The sequence below is a fragment of the Pristis pectinata genome, chromosome 1, assembly GCF_009764475.1.
Source record: "Pristis pectinata isolate sPriPec2 chromosome 1, sPriPec2.1.pri, whole genome shotgun sequence".
Taxonomy (NCBI): Eukaryota; Metazoa; Chordata; class Chondrichthyes; order Rhinopristiformes; family Pristidae; genus Pristis; species Pristis pectinata.
Window position 1 is genome coordinate 101,140,972 of NC_067405.1, and position 15,426 is coordinate 101,156,397.

At 40.1% G+C, this 15,426-nt stretch overlaps 1 protein-coding gene across 5 annotated transcripts in view; it reads left to right on the top strand.

The window, feature by feature from the left end:
* The window catches only part of meis2a (Meis homeobox 2a), a 105,771-nt gene that overhangs the window by 24,480 nt on the left and 65,865 nt on the right, over nucleotides 1-15,426 (top strand). The window lies entirely within an intron of this gene.

Below are 15,426 nucleotides of genomic sequence, written 5' to 3' on the forward strand. Positions count from 1 at the left end.
CTACCAGATGTTTTGGGACGTTGTGAGGTTGTGAAAGATAGTACATAAAAGCAAGTTTTTATTTTTGCTTTTGAACACGTGCTAAATATATAGGAGATTGCCAACCAGGTGAACTGTCTTGTAGTCCAAAGCAAAAGGAACAGAGCTCAAACTTTTCTCTCCTGAAACCCGATCTGAGTAAACCACTGTCCATTATTCGTACTGCCTCACTCACTACAATTCTGCTGGGAAACTGCAAAAGAAAAGTGCCTATGTTCAGAATGAGCAAGCTATAGGTTTGCTAGGTTGAACTTTACTGCAGAGTGTCTCTGATACCATATCATGGGCATTTCCTAATCATAAACCTGTATTTTATTAATATATTTCACATAAAAAGGAGTTCCACTTTGTGTCCTTCTCAAAAGACAAGTGGTTCGGGGGTGGGGCAGTTGGGGGGGGGGTGGTGTTCTGGTGAAAGCCGAGAGTAGTGACTCTGAAGAGAAGGATACTTTCATGATCCAATTAGCATAAGAGAAGTTAAATTATTCATGACATGATCCTATGGGGAGAAATAAAGTTAATGCATATAGTTTTTAACTTTCTTCCTCTCTGCTATGAGAATGAACTGCTGCATTCTGTGCTCAGCCATTTATTGAAAGCTCCAGTGGCATGTTAGAAACCAGTGGTCCTGTAAACACTGAGATTCATCTTGCTAGTGCAGCTCTCAACAGAGAGCATCTGGACGAGTTCCAAAAGGTGATTAAACAAATTGATCAGCATTAGTTGCCATGTCACATGCCCAAAACTCTGGATTAAAAGAAAAGCACATCTGACTTTGGGCCAAGATGCTAACGTCATCCTTTTTTGCAGTATTCAGATGGTCCACGACCCTCTATGTCATCTTTGTGTTCGAATGGCCCCTAATTATCAGCAAGTTGTGGAAATGGTCCTCTCAGTAGCACTGTCTGTGCACGTAGAACAGCCTATGCAGTTCACATTAACTGGGCCAACATCACACAGAGGGAAAAATGACCAAAATTAGTCCCACAACAGGCTCAGTGAATCTTTAGTACAAGATAAGTGTGGGTAGAAATTGTTGCTCAGAAAAGACTGACACATTAAATGATTTTGTTACAACAGATAGATTGAATGTATAGACAAATTAATTTGACCGAAGGTAAAATATAGAGCCCTCCCTTTTGCTGAGGGGGATGAAAAGCAAGTGAAATCAAGTCAACTATGTAGCTCATATATAAAGACTGATCATGTAATGGAGAACTTGGTTAATATCATACCCAAATATACATATTTTAGAGATGTTTAGCTGAGTATGAGATTTGTTGAAATTAGAAAAAGCTACTTTGGCTTCTGGAGACAAATACTTTTCACTGGAAGCAATTTTTAGGAAGTAGGGTTGATACCACATTATCAGAGAAATAGATTTAATGGAACTTTTGATGCTGTTAAATAACAGAAAATACTTCGCAATTACACGCTAATTATGGGCAACCCACCTTCCAGTGTCCTGGTGGGGTATCATTGGTCCCCATTAGAGATGAGAAGGCCAAATCATTCAAGGAAAGACCTGCAGGCAGACGTTAAGACCAGCCTGGCCAATCCACAACAGGCTTTGTATTTGGGAATTATCACTGGCAGCAAAGCCCCGTGTGCCTTTTAGTGTTATTGTACTAAATAATGCAAAGTGGCAGTAAGTCATAGCATAGTAAAATTCTGAGGAAATCAACTGAGGTTTTTTAACAACAAGAATGATCAGGCGAATTATTTATATTGCAAGAAAATTAACAAGTAGGCTGAGTTCCAATACAATCTTTCTTTTTGGTTACTTGATAGATAAATTCGGTCTTCTGCAAAGGAAAAGCCATCTTTGTCATCTTCTACTAGGTCAGTTATTTTATACCCAACAGTGTGATAATAATGCATGTAACAAGCAAAGATAAATGTGTAGCATATTCGTAGTTATTAAAGGTATATATAAATATTTGTGAAAACATTGATTGCTTTTTAAGTAAAACAAATGTCTACTGCATGCTCTTTCTAATGATCCTTTTCAGTTGACTTTTAGCTATACTTTTGTCAAAAATCTGTAAATATGTTTACTTCAAAATGTGCTTAGTTTTTGTGTAGCAACTTGTTTGCATGTGTTCATAGTGAGCGAAATGCATGCATCAAACAAGAGTAAATCAGGGTCATGATAAAACAATCAATGGCCTCATTTTTACTGATCTAAATCTTTGTAATGTGTGAACCATTTTAAATCTTTAGAGATGTACTGTATATTTAACCTTGGACGCAATGCTGATTCTAATGCATCCAATTTTCACAAATGGACAAAGTGAGAGGGAATCCTTATATTAGATCAGAAGCAGAATTTAAAATGTGATTTCTGTTTGATTTTCCTCTATCTCTACTGGTCCTTTTTTGCTCAGAATTTCTTCTGGTAAACACTTATAACCTCTTATGGATCTTCAGCTATAATATAATTTGTGTATTTTTCTCTCACTTTCATGTTATCTCCTTTCCTGGGTTCCCTGTTACTGTATCTTAATGAATGACATGAAAGCATGGTTTTTCAGCTCAAGATTACAGTTATTAGAGTCTGATTCCTACCTGGAAGCTAAATGTTTCTGATTCCCAGCTTGCAGCAGAATTTGAAAGCAGTGCTAAAATGAGGCAGCCTAATTGCTTATTTTACCCAATTGCTGTCCCCTCCCCTTCTCATTCAGAATACAGTGCAGAGCTGATGTGAATCCATCCCTATGGCACAACCACAACATAAACACATTTGACTTCAGTCCAGTTAATATGCCCAAAACAATTTCTGGTTCAATAATTTTTATGACTATGCATTACAAGTATTTCAACAGCCTGAATAGCAGCAGATCACACCCCTACTCTTTATTCTGCCTAACCCTCCATGCCTTTTCAAAGGACAGGCTTTCGTCTTGAGCCTTTCTTCTTGAGTGTACAGAGGAATTCCAAGTCTAGATTGTTACCACTAATGTAATTGCCAACCAGAATAGTAATATGACAATTGCATTATCTACATTGGAAAAATATTGCACTGAGATAATGTTTTCTTCTTAAAGAACTTATTTAATAAATTAACTTTATTATAAGATTGTTTGCTCTAAATGCTATATTTGCAGATAAATTTCCCAGATAGGAATAAATACAAAAGGCATCCGGCAAAGGCACTTAGTCTAATTTTATAGAATGGATACAGTTTGGTGTCCCTCAAAATTCCAACTTTCAGTGCACCAGTCCAAGAAATTGCACTGAAACTAAATTGGATTTGCAGCTACTGTTGACAGAGAAAAGTCTAAGTGTATGCTAACAGCAGTCATTTGGCCATTTCTTTGCGTATAATCAGCTTTTTAATAACCTAAGAATAAATACTGCATAATGTTAATGTTTTCACCTTATAGAAAATAATTGATTTGGTCATTCACTTTACATAAAAGTAAAATTGGATTATTTAGAATAAAGTGCCTCCACTGAAGAATCTGTTCCTCAATAAAATAATATGAATAAAAACATTGCATTCTTTTTGAAGCATAATATATTTATTACTAAAAATATGAGCCCAAACTTTCCTGTATTATAAGAGCTACTTTAGAGAAAAGAGTGTTGGGAGTTGTATTGTTCAGTATTTGCTAATGGTGCTAACCAATACAATTCAAGTGAATAAAATGGAAGTGTTGTGTTTGTTACAGGAGTGTTGCATTAATTAGCACTCTATGTATTTTTACCTTGTCTTTGAATGAATGTTTAGTCATACTTCATATTGCAATGGATGGTCTGTGTTCTCTACTTGTTAAATCATCTTGGATTACATTTCTTCTCATGAAAAATTAAAATAATACAAATAAGTATATTTATTTGCTTCTCAAAAGATACCACAGTTGAAAAAGAAGGTATTTTTCATGAGTTGGTAAAGTATTAGGATTACCACTACTTGTTGCAAATTCTTATTCTCTGTCAGCACCAGTTAAGCCTGAGGTTAAAATACCTTTCACATTAGTGTGGGCACTCCGTGTAAAACTACACACAACATCTGCATAAATTTAGTTGTTAGTAATGGTTAATTTTAAATAATATCAAACTTCTTGATTATGACTTACCATGAATTACCGATTACATGCGTGAAGTCACCCTCCAGCATTGGTTGTACATTGAGACACTCCATTAATAAATCAATAGTTATCTGTTACAAGTATTCTGAATCAAGCCTGCACATTTTCTAACAATGTTGTAACGGTGCTGGATATTGAAACAATGACCATGCAGCTTTTATTGCAAAATTTAAAATATTTTCCAGATCTTTGATGCCAGCCAGATTCAAACCTAGCTAAAGAAAATAGCTTGCAAAGTCACATTTCAGATTATCAAGATTTAATTGGCATTAATTTTCTATTTTTATAACCACAACCACTATCTGCTTCAACTCTGAAAGAACAGTACACTAATCCCTAGAGATTCTAACAAAAGGTATTTGAAAGATGTGATTAATTGCTGCACAACATTTATGAGTACCAATGTTTGCATTTTGGCTATAGAAACTATGAAATATTTTACTTAAAGACACATGCAAGAGAACTATGAATAGAATTTTCTCTTTATTCATGATGCACTGGGGCAAAATTCCAGACATTCAGTCGTTGTGGTTAACCATTTGGTGTTGAAAAGGTATCAAAGAATCACAAAATGCGGTTGAATTTACAAATGTTGGGGCTCAGTTCTTTTCAAAAATTTATACTATGTAAAGTTACAATTGAAATAGCAGTTGATCAAAACTGGTAGTAATTGTTTCTATAACCAAATGGTTAACTTACAGCAAAATTTAAAGATTAAGCTCTTAAACAGTTACACCTGATTAATAGGCGATTACAATAATTGAAGTTCAACAGTTCTTTTAGAGATGATTGTAGAATGTGGTTTGTAAAAATGATGTTATTTTTCAGTAGCGTATTTAAAGAGAGGGTATTCCATGAGCAACAGAAGTTTGCATATTATCCGGGGTACAGTCTGTAGAACAATTGGGTGCCTGGTGGAGACATCTGTGAATGTTGACCTTTTGACCTGCAAAGAATGCTCTGGAGGTGGGGGAATGTAACTGCTCTTTATGGCCTTGTGGAGATTGAAAAATGTACAGGAGGAAACAACCAAAATTCTCCAACAACCTAAAACTGAATAAATCAGGCAACAAGTTTAATAAATAGGGCATCTGTGTACCTTGTTCTGAGATGATTTCCAAGCTAATCTTGTCTCTGTGAATTGAAAGTTGTCTTTAAGTGAAAGGTTAAAGCTCAGAAAATGGCTAGGGTGAGAGGTGAACATGTGACGAGGATTACTGCAAATTTGGGCACCTGCTTTTTTTTGTCTGAAACGTTCTCTTTTGGCCAAATGTGCAGCATTTTCAGTATATTATTATGGGGCATACACAAGTTAAAACATGCACGCATTTGCACTAAATAGTTCCTGTTCTTTTGGGAATTTACATTCCTACCATACATTACTAAGTCATTACCAGCCATGTTCAAGGTTATTTTCTTGTAGCTGCTGGGAGTATTACCTCTGTGAACTCTGACATGTAAGGTCCTTTGGCTCAGATTCTGAACATTCAGGGAAGGTAGCTGGCTGCCAGCCAGCAATGTGCAGCACTTGACCTGCTATTTGATGCTGCCTTGAGATGGTGATGTGGAAGAGGTGAGCAGCAAATCAACTCTGCCCGATTGATATTTTAAGTTACAAGCTGGACTCGAGAAGCTATAGGGGCATCAGGTATTGGCCATGACAGGTTGAGGGCATGGGGATAAGGGGAGGTGGAATGATAGGTGAAGGGCCTTAACAAGGCCCCTGCAACTCTTGCATGCTTGTGTACCGATTCCAGTGCTCACTGAGTCCCCTGAGGTCTGGTTCAGTTCCAAGTTTGATCAGGGGTGGGAGTGGCAGGGGGGTGGGGGGGTCTGGGCTGGTGGTGAGGCAGTGGTGGGGGGGGGGGGTGTCAGAGTGGAGGGGGTGCAGAATGCAGCTGTGTAAAATAAAATGTAGTTTGAACGAAACACTCTTCATGTCGGTTCCGACTCAGAGAAGCAGCTGCACACTGACTTTTTATCTGACAGCACAAAGGACAGTGAAACAGAAAAGCAAGTAGGCAAAGCAAAGAGACAAAAGCAGTGATCAGCTAACACAGCTCCACACAGCCTGACTAATTTATGAGAAAAAAACTGTGCAGTTCACTCGATCAGGACTCTAAGGAGGCGGGTAGAATAGGAGGAAGTTTTCATTGACTCTTCCGAGCAACTGGGGAAACCACTGGAGATACTTCGCAGTTTGAACTTTATCAGGGTCTACGCTTAATCAATACGCTATTGGAAAAAGAATTAATTACTAAAGCAGAATAAAACAGCTGCATTTTAAACCAAGGAGCCATCAATTCTGTAATCTTTCAGTTACAGCTTAGGTGCAGCGAGGATCATTTTGGCTTCACGTAATGAGGAACTGAGGGAGTCTCCTCATGAATGGTTTGGGAATTTGCATTAGTCGGTTTCAATCTGTTTACCATCACTGCGTGTGGTTTTAACCTTTCTTCATTCTCCAGTTTTATCTGATAAATTATCAATTCGGTGCCATTTCCACACAATTTCACCATCCACTGCAGGGGAGAGAATGAGGGCTACAATCATCAGTGCCATGAGAAAGAGTCTTAACCTCCTTCCATTCCCTTTTCAGTGGGCTTAGGACTGATTGGTTTCAAGCCGGACAAACCTCTATTGTACAATTCCAGGGTCAGGGACCTGCCTGTTAAAGAAACAGTAATTTGAACACAGTCTGTAAACGTTTCATCTGTAATTTCCATAATGGTGAATTTCAAGGAGGGTTGTGGGGGTTATGGGAGATGAATTAGGTTTTTAGTGAGCTCATTAGGAAGCCAAACAGAGTTTAGACAGCAAGGCAGTGAACATAGCTGTAATCAGTTCTGCTCGCTTTGTTCCCTGCCTTCAGGACATTTTTGGAAACTTCATGGCAGGGACTGATGAGAATATGCTGAGAGAGGCTGGAATCTGGAATCTGATGGTTGACTTGTTGATTTGTAAACCCTTAATTCATTATTGCTCCAATGTAATCCCTTATTTCTTCAAGGAAATTACACGATTAATAAGCCTTAATACCAATTTACACCAATACGCTGTAAATCTACTCTGGAGTGATTTTGGTCATTTGGATGTGATATCTTGCTCACAGAAACTGAAGAGAGGGCCATTATTAACTAAAACTGAACTTGATAATTCCCATCACTGATTGGCATTTAACTGCCCAGTTACAGTTGAAACTGCATGCTGATTCAGAGCTGGCATCACAGATTGAGCCCAATTTAAGCTGACAATGTGTTTTTTTTTAATGTTTCTTGGAATGCCTACCTTTTTTGTGGTTTTCAAGAACCAAGAGCTGTTTCCAGAAAATTGATGCATTTGCTGTATTAATCTTCACGCTCACTTAAATTAATTTAACATGACCCAGATTTCCTTCCTTTGGCTTAGTTTGACTAATTAGGGCAGTAACACCTAGAATCACCTATTTTTTTTAGAAAAGCTGGCTAAATGTAGATCTAAGGGAGCTGTAAACTAAAGCAGGGTATCAAGTGACAAAACCAATATTAGACGGAAGTGCTCCATGCCGCAGCTATCTGCAAAGAGACTACCTGCTTTTAAGAGACGTGAGGCCAATTTGGAATATTGCAGTTCTAGCTGAATGCATTAGAAACAATGGTATCTTTGAGACATGGCACCTAGATAACCTCTGGGGCCAATTAGTGTAATTTCTGTTGAATTGGCAGGATTGTTCATTGCCCTCTTGGAGTGAAATGGGGTGGGGTTGTTAAACTGCAAAATCCCAGTTTTGGACTGAGGTCTTTATCAAGTGTGTACTGAGAATTTTAGACATGAGATCTATTATTCTTGGGAAACCCCCTTCTCTGTAATTTTGAACTAACACAATGCGCACACAGCTTTGCCCTTCACAAGGTGAAGAACAATATTTGTATTGTAAACAAACCTGCAGCACAGTGGCACAGCTATAGAGCTGTTGCCTCACAGTTTGAGTCACCCAGGTTCAATCCTGACCTCACATGCTGCCTGTGTGGAGTTTGCACATTCTCCCTGCGACTGCGTGCGTTTCCCCTCACATCCCAATGAACATGCAGGTTGGTAGAATAACTTGAGACTGGGTGAATTGCCCCCAGTGTGTGGGTGAGTGGTAGAATGTGGGGGGGGGGGCAGTTGATAGGAATCTGGGGTGAATAAATTGGGATTAGTGCAAATGGGCTGGTGTGACTTGGTGGGTTAAATGAGCTGTTTCTGCGCTATATGACTCTCTAAAACAGAAATGATGCCAAGCCGTTTATACCTGTGGCACTGCAGAATATTGTCTGTAATTCCTGTCCAAAAATTTAGGCGCAGTTAAGGTTTCCACTTCTTAGATAAGATATCTTTATTAGACACATGTACATCGAAACACACAGTATAATGCATCTTTGCATCGAGTGTTCTGGGGGCAGCCCGCAAGTGTAACCACGCTTCCGGCGCCAACATAGCATGCCCACAACTTCCTAACCCGTACGTCTTTGGAATGTGGGAGGAAACCGGAGAACCCAGAGGAAACCCACACAGACACATGGGGAGAACGTACAAACTCCTTACAGACAGCGGTGGGAATTGAACCCGGGTCACTGACGCTGTAATAGCATTATGCTAACTGCTACACTACCGTGGCATAAGTCACGATTTGCAAGTACCTGAGTTCCTGATGAGCTTCATGTGTATAACCAGGTAACAGATAATGTGTCTGCATGGGTTTCCTCTGGATGTTCCGGTTTCCTCCCACATTCCAGAACACTCTACGCAAAAGATGCATTTTACTGTGTGTTTCAATGTACGTGTGACTAATAAAGATATCTTAAAAAGCCTCAGCCTCCAACTTTGAGAGCACCATGGTTGTGCAGGCACACATACATGTTGAACACCTGATGGCTACTCAAATGGGGAGTGCAAGCAGATAGCAGCAATATGTCATTTCCAGCAATCAGGGGGTATTCAATTTACTGCGTGAAGCTGAGTAATACCCACTTCTTGTGTCTAATCTACACCAGTCTTGTTCGTCTGGTGAATAATATTGTTAGTAACATTGAATCATGTCATAATGTTATAAAATGGCTTCAGGAGCATTCAGTTCTGATTAAGGTGCAGTGGTGATTACTTACTGAGAACTAGGTGTCACATTGATGATGATTGCACTGTGAGTGCAACAATAAAGTCAAAATTGCCAAATTTAACCCAGGGTGCCTGGTGCGCATGGAGTAGGTGAAGTGGGCTTAAAGTGGTGGCTGGCCAGAGGTCACCACGCTCCTACAGTGCTTCTGCCAAACGCTCCCCCAGCACCACCTCCTGATACTTTCACTGGCGGGATTTCCGCATTGGACTGTGAGCAGGTGGGGGCCTAATTAAAACTTGCAAGTTATCAGTTGGTGATGTCCGTGGCATCACAACATAACTGTAACTGCACCGGCTAAAGCTGACAACAGGGTCCTGGTGCCAGTCAGCAGAGAGGACAGAATGGCCAAAGTACATACCTTTGATCTTTTCTGCACTTCTCTTTTGGTCCATGAAGAACTCTTCCCCGGGAGCCCAAATGAATCCCCATCAACATTCCTTCCAGCCCCAATGCCTCTCCCTCCCAACATCAGCATCTCTTCTGCACCCCACCACCCTCACCACCCTCCCCCCTTGCTCTCCCCAACACTAACCTTGCCAAAGGCTTCTAGGCCTCTGGTTTTTTTGGCTACCCCATACCAACTTCTGCTCATTTGCTGGCCCTGATATCCCTCTGAACGGGTTGGGTGGAAAGAGTTGCAGAAATTAAGGGAAGCCTAGAAGTTAAAAAGGGTGCAAGTGAAAATTTCCAAGTCCTTGTACCCTGTCTTACCTGAGGTTAAAGTTGCCCTGAAGTAAGGGGCTATTGATAAACTGAAACTAAGTACAGCGTCCATGTAGCTAACCAATGGGAGAGGTTGGAATAAAGAATGCAATGCTAATTTCAAAACTGAGATTGATATATTGCGTTAGGTGTGGTTGTTAAGGATATGGCGGGTAAATGGAGTTCATTTATGATCAGAAAGGGTGCAGAGGAGATTTACCAGGATACTACCTGGATTGGAGAGCATGTCTTATGTTGATCGGTTGGGTGAGCTGGGGCTTTTCTCTTTAGAGCGAAGGAGGATGAGAGGTGACCTGATGGAGGTGTACAAGGTGATAAGAGGCATAGATCGAGTGGACAGGCAGAGACTTTTTCCCAGGGCGGAAATGGCTAACACGAGGGGGCATAATTTTAAGGTGATTAGAGGAAAGTACAGGGGGGGGATAAGTTTTTTACACAGAGAGTGGTGGGTCCGTGGAATGCGCTGTCAGGGGTGCTAGTAGGGGCAGATACATTAGGGACATTTAAGAGACTCTAGATAGGCACAGGGACAATAGAAAAATGGAGGGGTAAGTGGGAGGGAATGGTTAGATTGATCTTAGAGTAGGCTAAAAGGTCAGCACAACATCGTGGGCCAAGGGGCCTATACTGTGCTGTAATGTTCAGACGTGACCTGATTAAATGGTCAAACAACTCACTCCTGGTCTTGTGTTCCAAAAGCACAGGGGCTTCTTCCAATAGAGACAAATGGAGTCGAGGAAATGAATAGCTTGTGAATTCTGAACGATTCTGTTAACAAAATAAAAATAATTCCTGCAGACAATAGGTTGACAGCAATTTTACATTGTACTGTATTTTTAATATGAAAAATGCAACAGGGTACAGATACATTGATGGAAGCTAGAGGAAAAGTCGTTGAGGGGAAGATTAAAATGGAGCACTAAAACCCTGGTGGAAACGGCGAACTGTGAGGAGGTATTTAAAGGAGAAGAAGGAGATGTGAGGAGATGCTTGGATTTAGGAGGATGATTCCAGAGATGGTGGCTGGATTTGCCACCATAAGTGGATTATGGTAGGACACTTCAAAAGACCAGAATCCTAAGAATGATATCGTTGGACAGGATCTAAGACCAGATGAGGTTACATGGACAGAGTGAACTAAACCTAGACAGTATTTTAAATATCTTAAACAATGCATTGAGCGAAGTGAAATTCAGAAAGATGATAGGTAGGTATGGGATGGGATGTAGACCGCTGTGCTTTTGATAAATTCCAAAAAAGAGGCATCATCTAGAAATAAGAAAAACAGGAGAAGAGGTTCATCAAGAACGGCAGGTCAGATTGAGGGTCCGAGTGGCCTACTGCTACTCCTGTTTTCCTATGTTCTAAGAAGTTGTGAAATCGATGGATGTGGCTGTTGGTGTAGGGGTGAAAGTGGTAGACTTGGTGATGGGATTGAAGTTCTGTACTGACATCACAAATTTTTGCTTGGCCTGCTCCAGTCTAAAAATGTTGTCAAGGGATGGGATGGAGATGAGGGCAAGGCTTTGATTTTTCCCAATGTTCATTTGGAGGAAGTTGGGACTCAACCACGACTTGGTGTCACTTGCATTCTGAGGTGGTCAAGAGGATTTGACCCCAGTGTCATCAGGATTCATATGAAAATTTTCTTGATGAGTGCTATTGATCAATTTGTATTACTTTTCCAACATAGTTTATAAAAATGAATGTTCCTCCATTAAAATACTAGTCTTTTTTCTCGTACTGATTATAATGGGAACTGAGGTCTGTTCTGTGTCTGACTTCTAATTAGTTAATACAGTTGAGTTCTTAACTCACGTCTATTGGAACTAGTAGTGACATTTTAACAGTGAAATGAAAAAAAAGCACACTAAAAGTACTCGTATTCATGATTCAAATATAAATGTGTTGGGCAACCATTGCATGCAGAAAAATATTTAGTACCAAACAGGTACAACTCACTCCCAGCTTTTTGCTTCCAGGTCACATTATTGATTGTATCTATTGCTTGTCTTGATTTCTTTTGCTGGACAAGTGAAAAGGTTCGCTGTATTTTCAAGGACAGCTTTAATATAACGGACTTTTTCTGTGTCTTTGAGTCCACAATTCTGACTCTTTCTAGATATAAATATACCCTGTGAAGAGAATCAGAAAGGAATTTGCATAAGTAAGTAGGTGAGGTATATTGCATTGCTTCATTGGAAGCTGAAGGTGAAGCTTAAAGACGGATCTAATACCTTAATCTACTTTTTTAGCCCTTGCATGTTTATATTATGATCTATCTCTGCCTAATTTGGTTTTAAGTAGCAGCCGGTACATTTTGTTTACCATTTAGCAAGAGTCTTTAGGCTCAGTGTTACTGGAGTCTTAATCCTGCCTAAGCACAGAGCAGCAATGGCTACAGCCCCATTGCCTGATGTGTTGTGAATGAAGCCGCTTTCTGTCAGTAACATGTGGTCTCTTCACTGGAGAGCCCTGTGCAAATCCTGTGTAAATAGAGGGAGGCTAACAAAAGATGAGCCCCTGCAGCTCAGAGCATTTGGAGCCATTTGGGGGTTGAATGTGCTAAATGCTGCTTATACCGCCTGAAAAGTTGAGGAGAAAGGAGCATAAAATCCCTTCTCTCTCTCTCTCTCTCTGTCTCTCTCTCTCTCTCTTTCTCTCTCTCTGTCTCTCTCGCTCTCTCGCCCTCTCGCCCCCCCCCCCCGCCCCCACCCCCTGCTGTTAGCCGGAGGGGTGGAGGAGTGTAGCAAGGGGTGGGTGGGTGTTGGTGGGAGGTTGTTCTGGGCCAGGGAAGCCTGAGGAAAGCCTATGAGGAGTGATTTTTAGTGCTCCTTTGAGTGTAAAGAAGGTGGCATGGGTCACTGTCTCCTCTTTAACATAGGAAAACCCACACAGTTCGTAAATGTTGCATGCAACAAAAGAAAGTGCAGCTGTTACACTGAACTCCAGAGCAGTAGGCCATACCGTGCTGAATATCTGGTCACTTCAAAATAAATCTTATACAAAACTTCAATTTTAACACACTGGAGTAGGCAGCACAGCAGGATAGAAAGAGAGCTTAATAATTAAGGGTTCAGGTACTGGCCATTTCAGGCAAATTAAGAGAAAAGTTAAATATTTTATGCAGAAAGAAAAAGAATATTAAACCTACAAATGAAGCAAGCCAAGAAAGTAATACCTCTTTAGAAAAAAGCACGTAACTAAATAAACAGTACACTATCTCTTCGTACCTTATGTTTGGCATGGTATTAAAATTTGAAATTTGATATATTTCCAATTATATTAAATTAATACTGTGTTACATGTATTACTTGAGGTATAGCTAATAATAATGGCAAGTATTAAATCCTGAAAATCTTTATTTTTATCAGCTCATTTTCCTTTCTTCCCCATCTCATTTTCTAATATGTGCACATACCTACTTCTGATGCCAGCTTTTTTTTTAGGCATAGAATTTTCCTCTCCCCAGGCACAGCTTTCCAAAACCGCCGTAGGCTACAGCACAGCACCTCAGATCCCTGAGGCCCAGTGCCCGACTCCTAATAGCCACTCTCCATCTGTGTCACATGGACAGATGATAAGACATTTCCACTTTCTGTTTTGGAGTATACATACGCACAGGTTAAAATGCCATAGTTGCCAAGGAACAGTCAGAAGCCATTAGCATTTGGGAAAATTTGCCCTGCAGCATTCCTTCCTGGCATCGTGGAAGAGGGTGTAAATCACCAGCACTCTGTGCTCGGCAATTGTAATGAGGCTCTGTGAATGTTTCTGGTCCAGCATCATTTTTATGATTATTTCCACCTTTTTGGCTCGCCGTCATGATTCACGTTCATGGAGAGGTAGCAAAAGTTAGTGGTAGATGAAGGGTTGTGCACTGACATTTGTGCAGATGGAGGGAGCTGCACTGCCTTGGGGCTGGGTGGCTGTAATGAAGTGGCTTGTCAGTCTGTAAATACTGGGGGTCGCCTCTCCGACGTGATGGAGGGTATCACATTGCAGTGAAAATGGAAATGTCAATAAAATTAATCTGCCAACTCTTTGCTGTGGCTTTTTTCAGCTTTTGTGGCCGCAGAGGTAAAACAAAATTGTTAACTTGCACAAAAGTTGACGTGGAAAGGATCCTTGTTTAATGTGAGTGCTCAGTGCCACCAACCCTGGTGATCACATAACTAAAAGACAGTAGTAGAATTAGCTGCTGCATTTGTAGCATTCCTTAGGAAGCTATGTGGTTCTGGCTACTCTGGGTCCTAAGTTTATTGTTTTAGGCTTTCCTGAACAAGGTTTTTACTTAGCATGGGATTTATGGCATTTACTGCTAATGAATGTCTATTCTTAAATTACAAAACCCACAGTCTCAGCGCAATTTCCAGATGTCCTTCCAGGACCTCAGCTTCTTAAACATCAGCAGGGAGCATAAACTCTACGCTTCTCTGTTTTCTTCTTTCGTGTGGCTTTAGGCTAATGATGTGCAAGAGAAAACATAGCCGTCGAATAAAAAAAATCCAATGCTGTTTCAGTATCCTTCATTTATTTTGCATTTGATTATACTTTGGGTCCCTTCTTTCTTCTTTCTTTTTAATGTTATTGGTTCAAATATTAATGGGGAAATATGATATATATAGGTGCTCTGATTGATGCCTCTCAAAAACAGGAGGACAAGCACGTATGAATTTTAAGAAAGTACGAGACCAGGATTGCCTTGGTGCAGAGTTTTTTAGATACATAATTTAGATGCCCTCTAGGCAGGCTTTCAAGGCATTTTTGCCTGAGGGTAAAGAAAAATAACTATGACTGTTAAAAGTAAATGATTTTTGCTAATGCACAATTAATGCAAGGAACGGCAGAACAGTGGTGAGAGTGGATAGAGGTAACTCCTGATTTAAAGAATGCACCCTGCCTTGATACATGTACCTAATGTACCTTATTCTCTTAAATATGAGAGTGGAAAGCAGTGATGCAGGGAGACAGAGGGTGTCATCCCATGCAAATGCAATGGGGGGAGGGTGCGATGATGAACTGTGGTCTGTTCTGTGCAGTGAACCATGACATAGTTACTTACACCTTATGCAAAATCCCTGTAATGCACAGAGCTTTTTTTTTGCTTTTAAGTCATTATATAGTTTCACTTGGAAAACCTGTGTCTAACTCATCCCATATATTTAGGAAGCAAAGTCAGATCAAAATAAAATTGTTATGGAAGCTTTAAAACTACACATAAATATATTTGACAGAGGGTTACTTCTCTCCATCAGAGGCATAGCAATAATTGAATTAATGATACATGTGTGTTCATGTGAAGTTTATCAAAACAGGATTGGGAGACATGGTGCCTTGCATTGAATATTATTTGCATAACACCCCCATATTTTAATGAGAAATGTTATCAGCTTGCCTTATCCTAAATCAGTGTGAGTCAGATTTGATTAC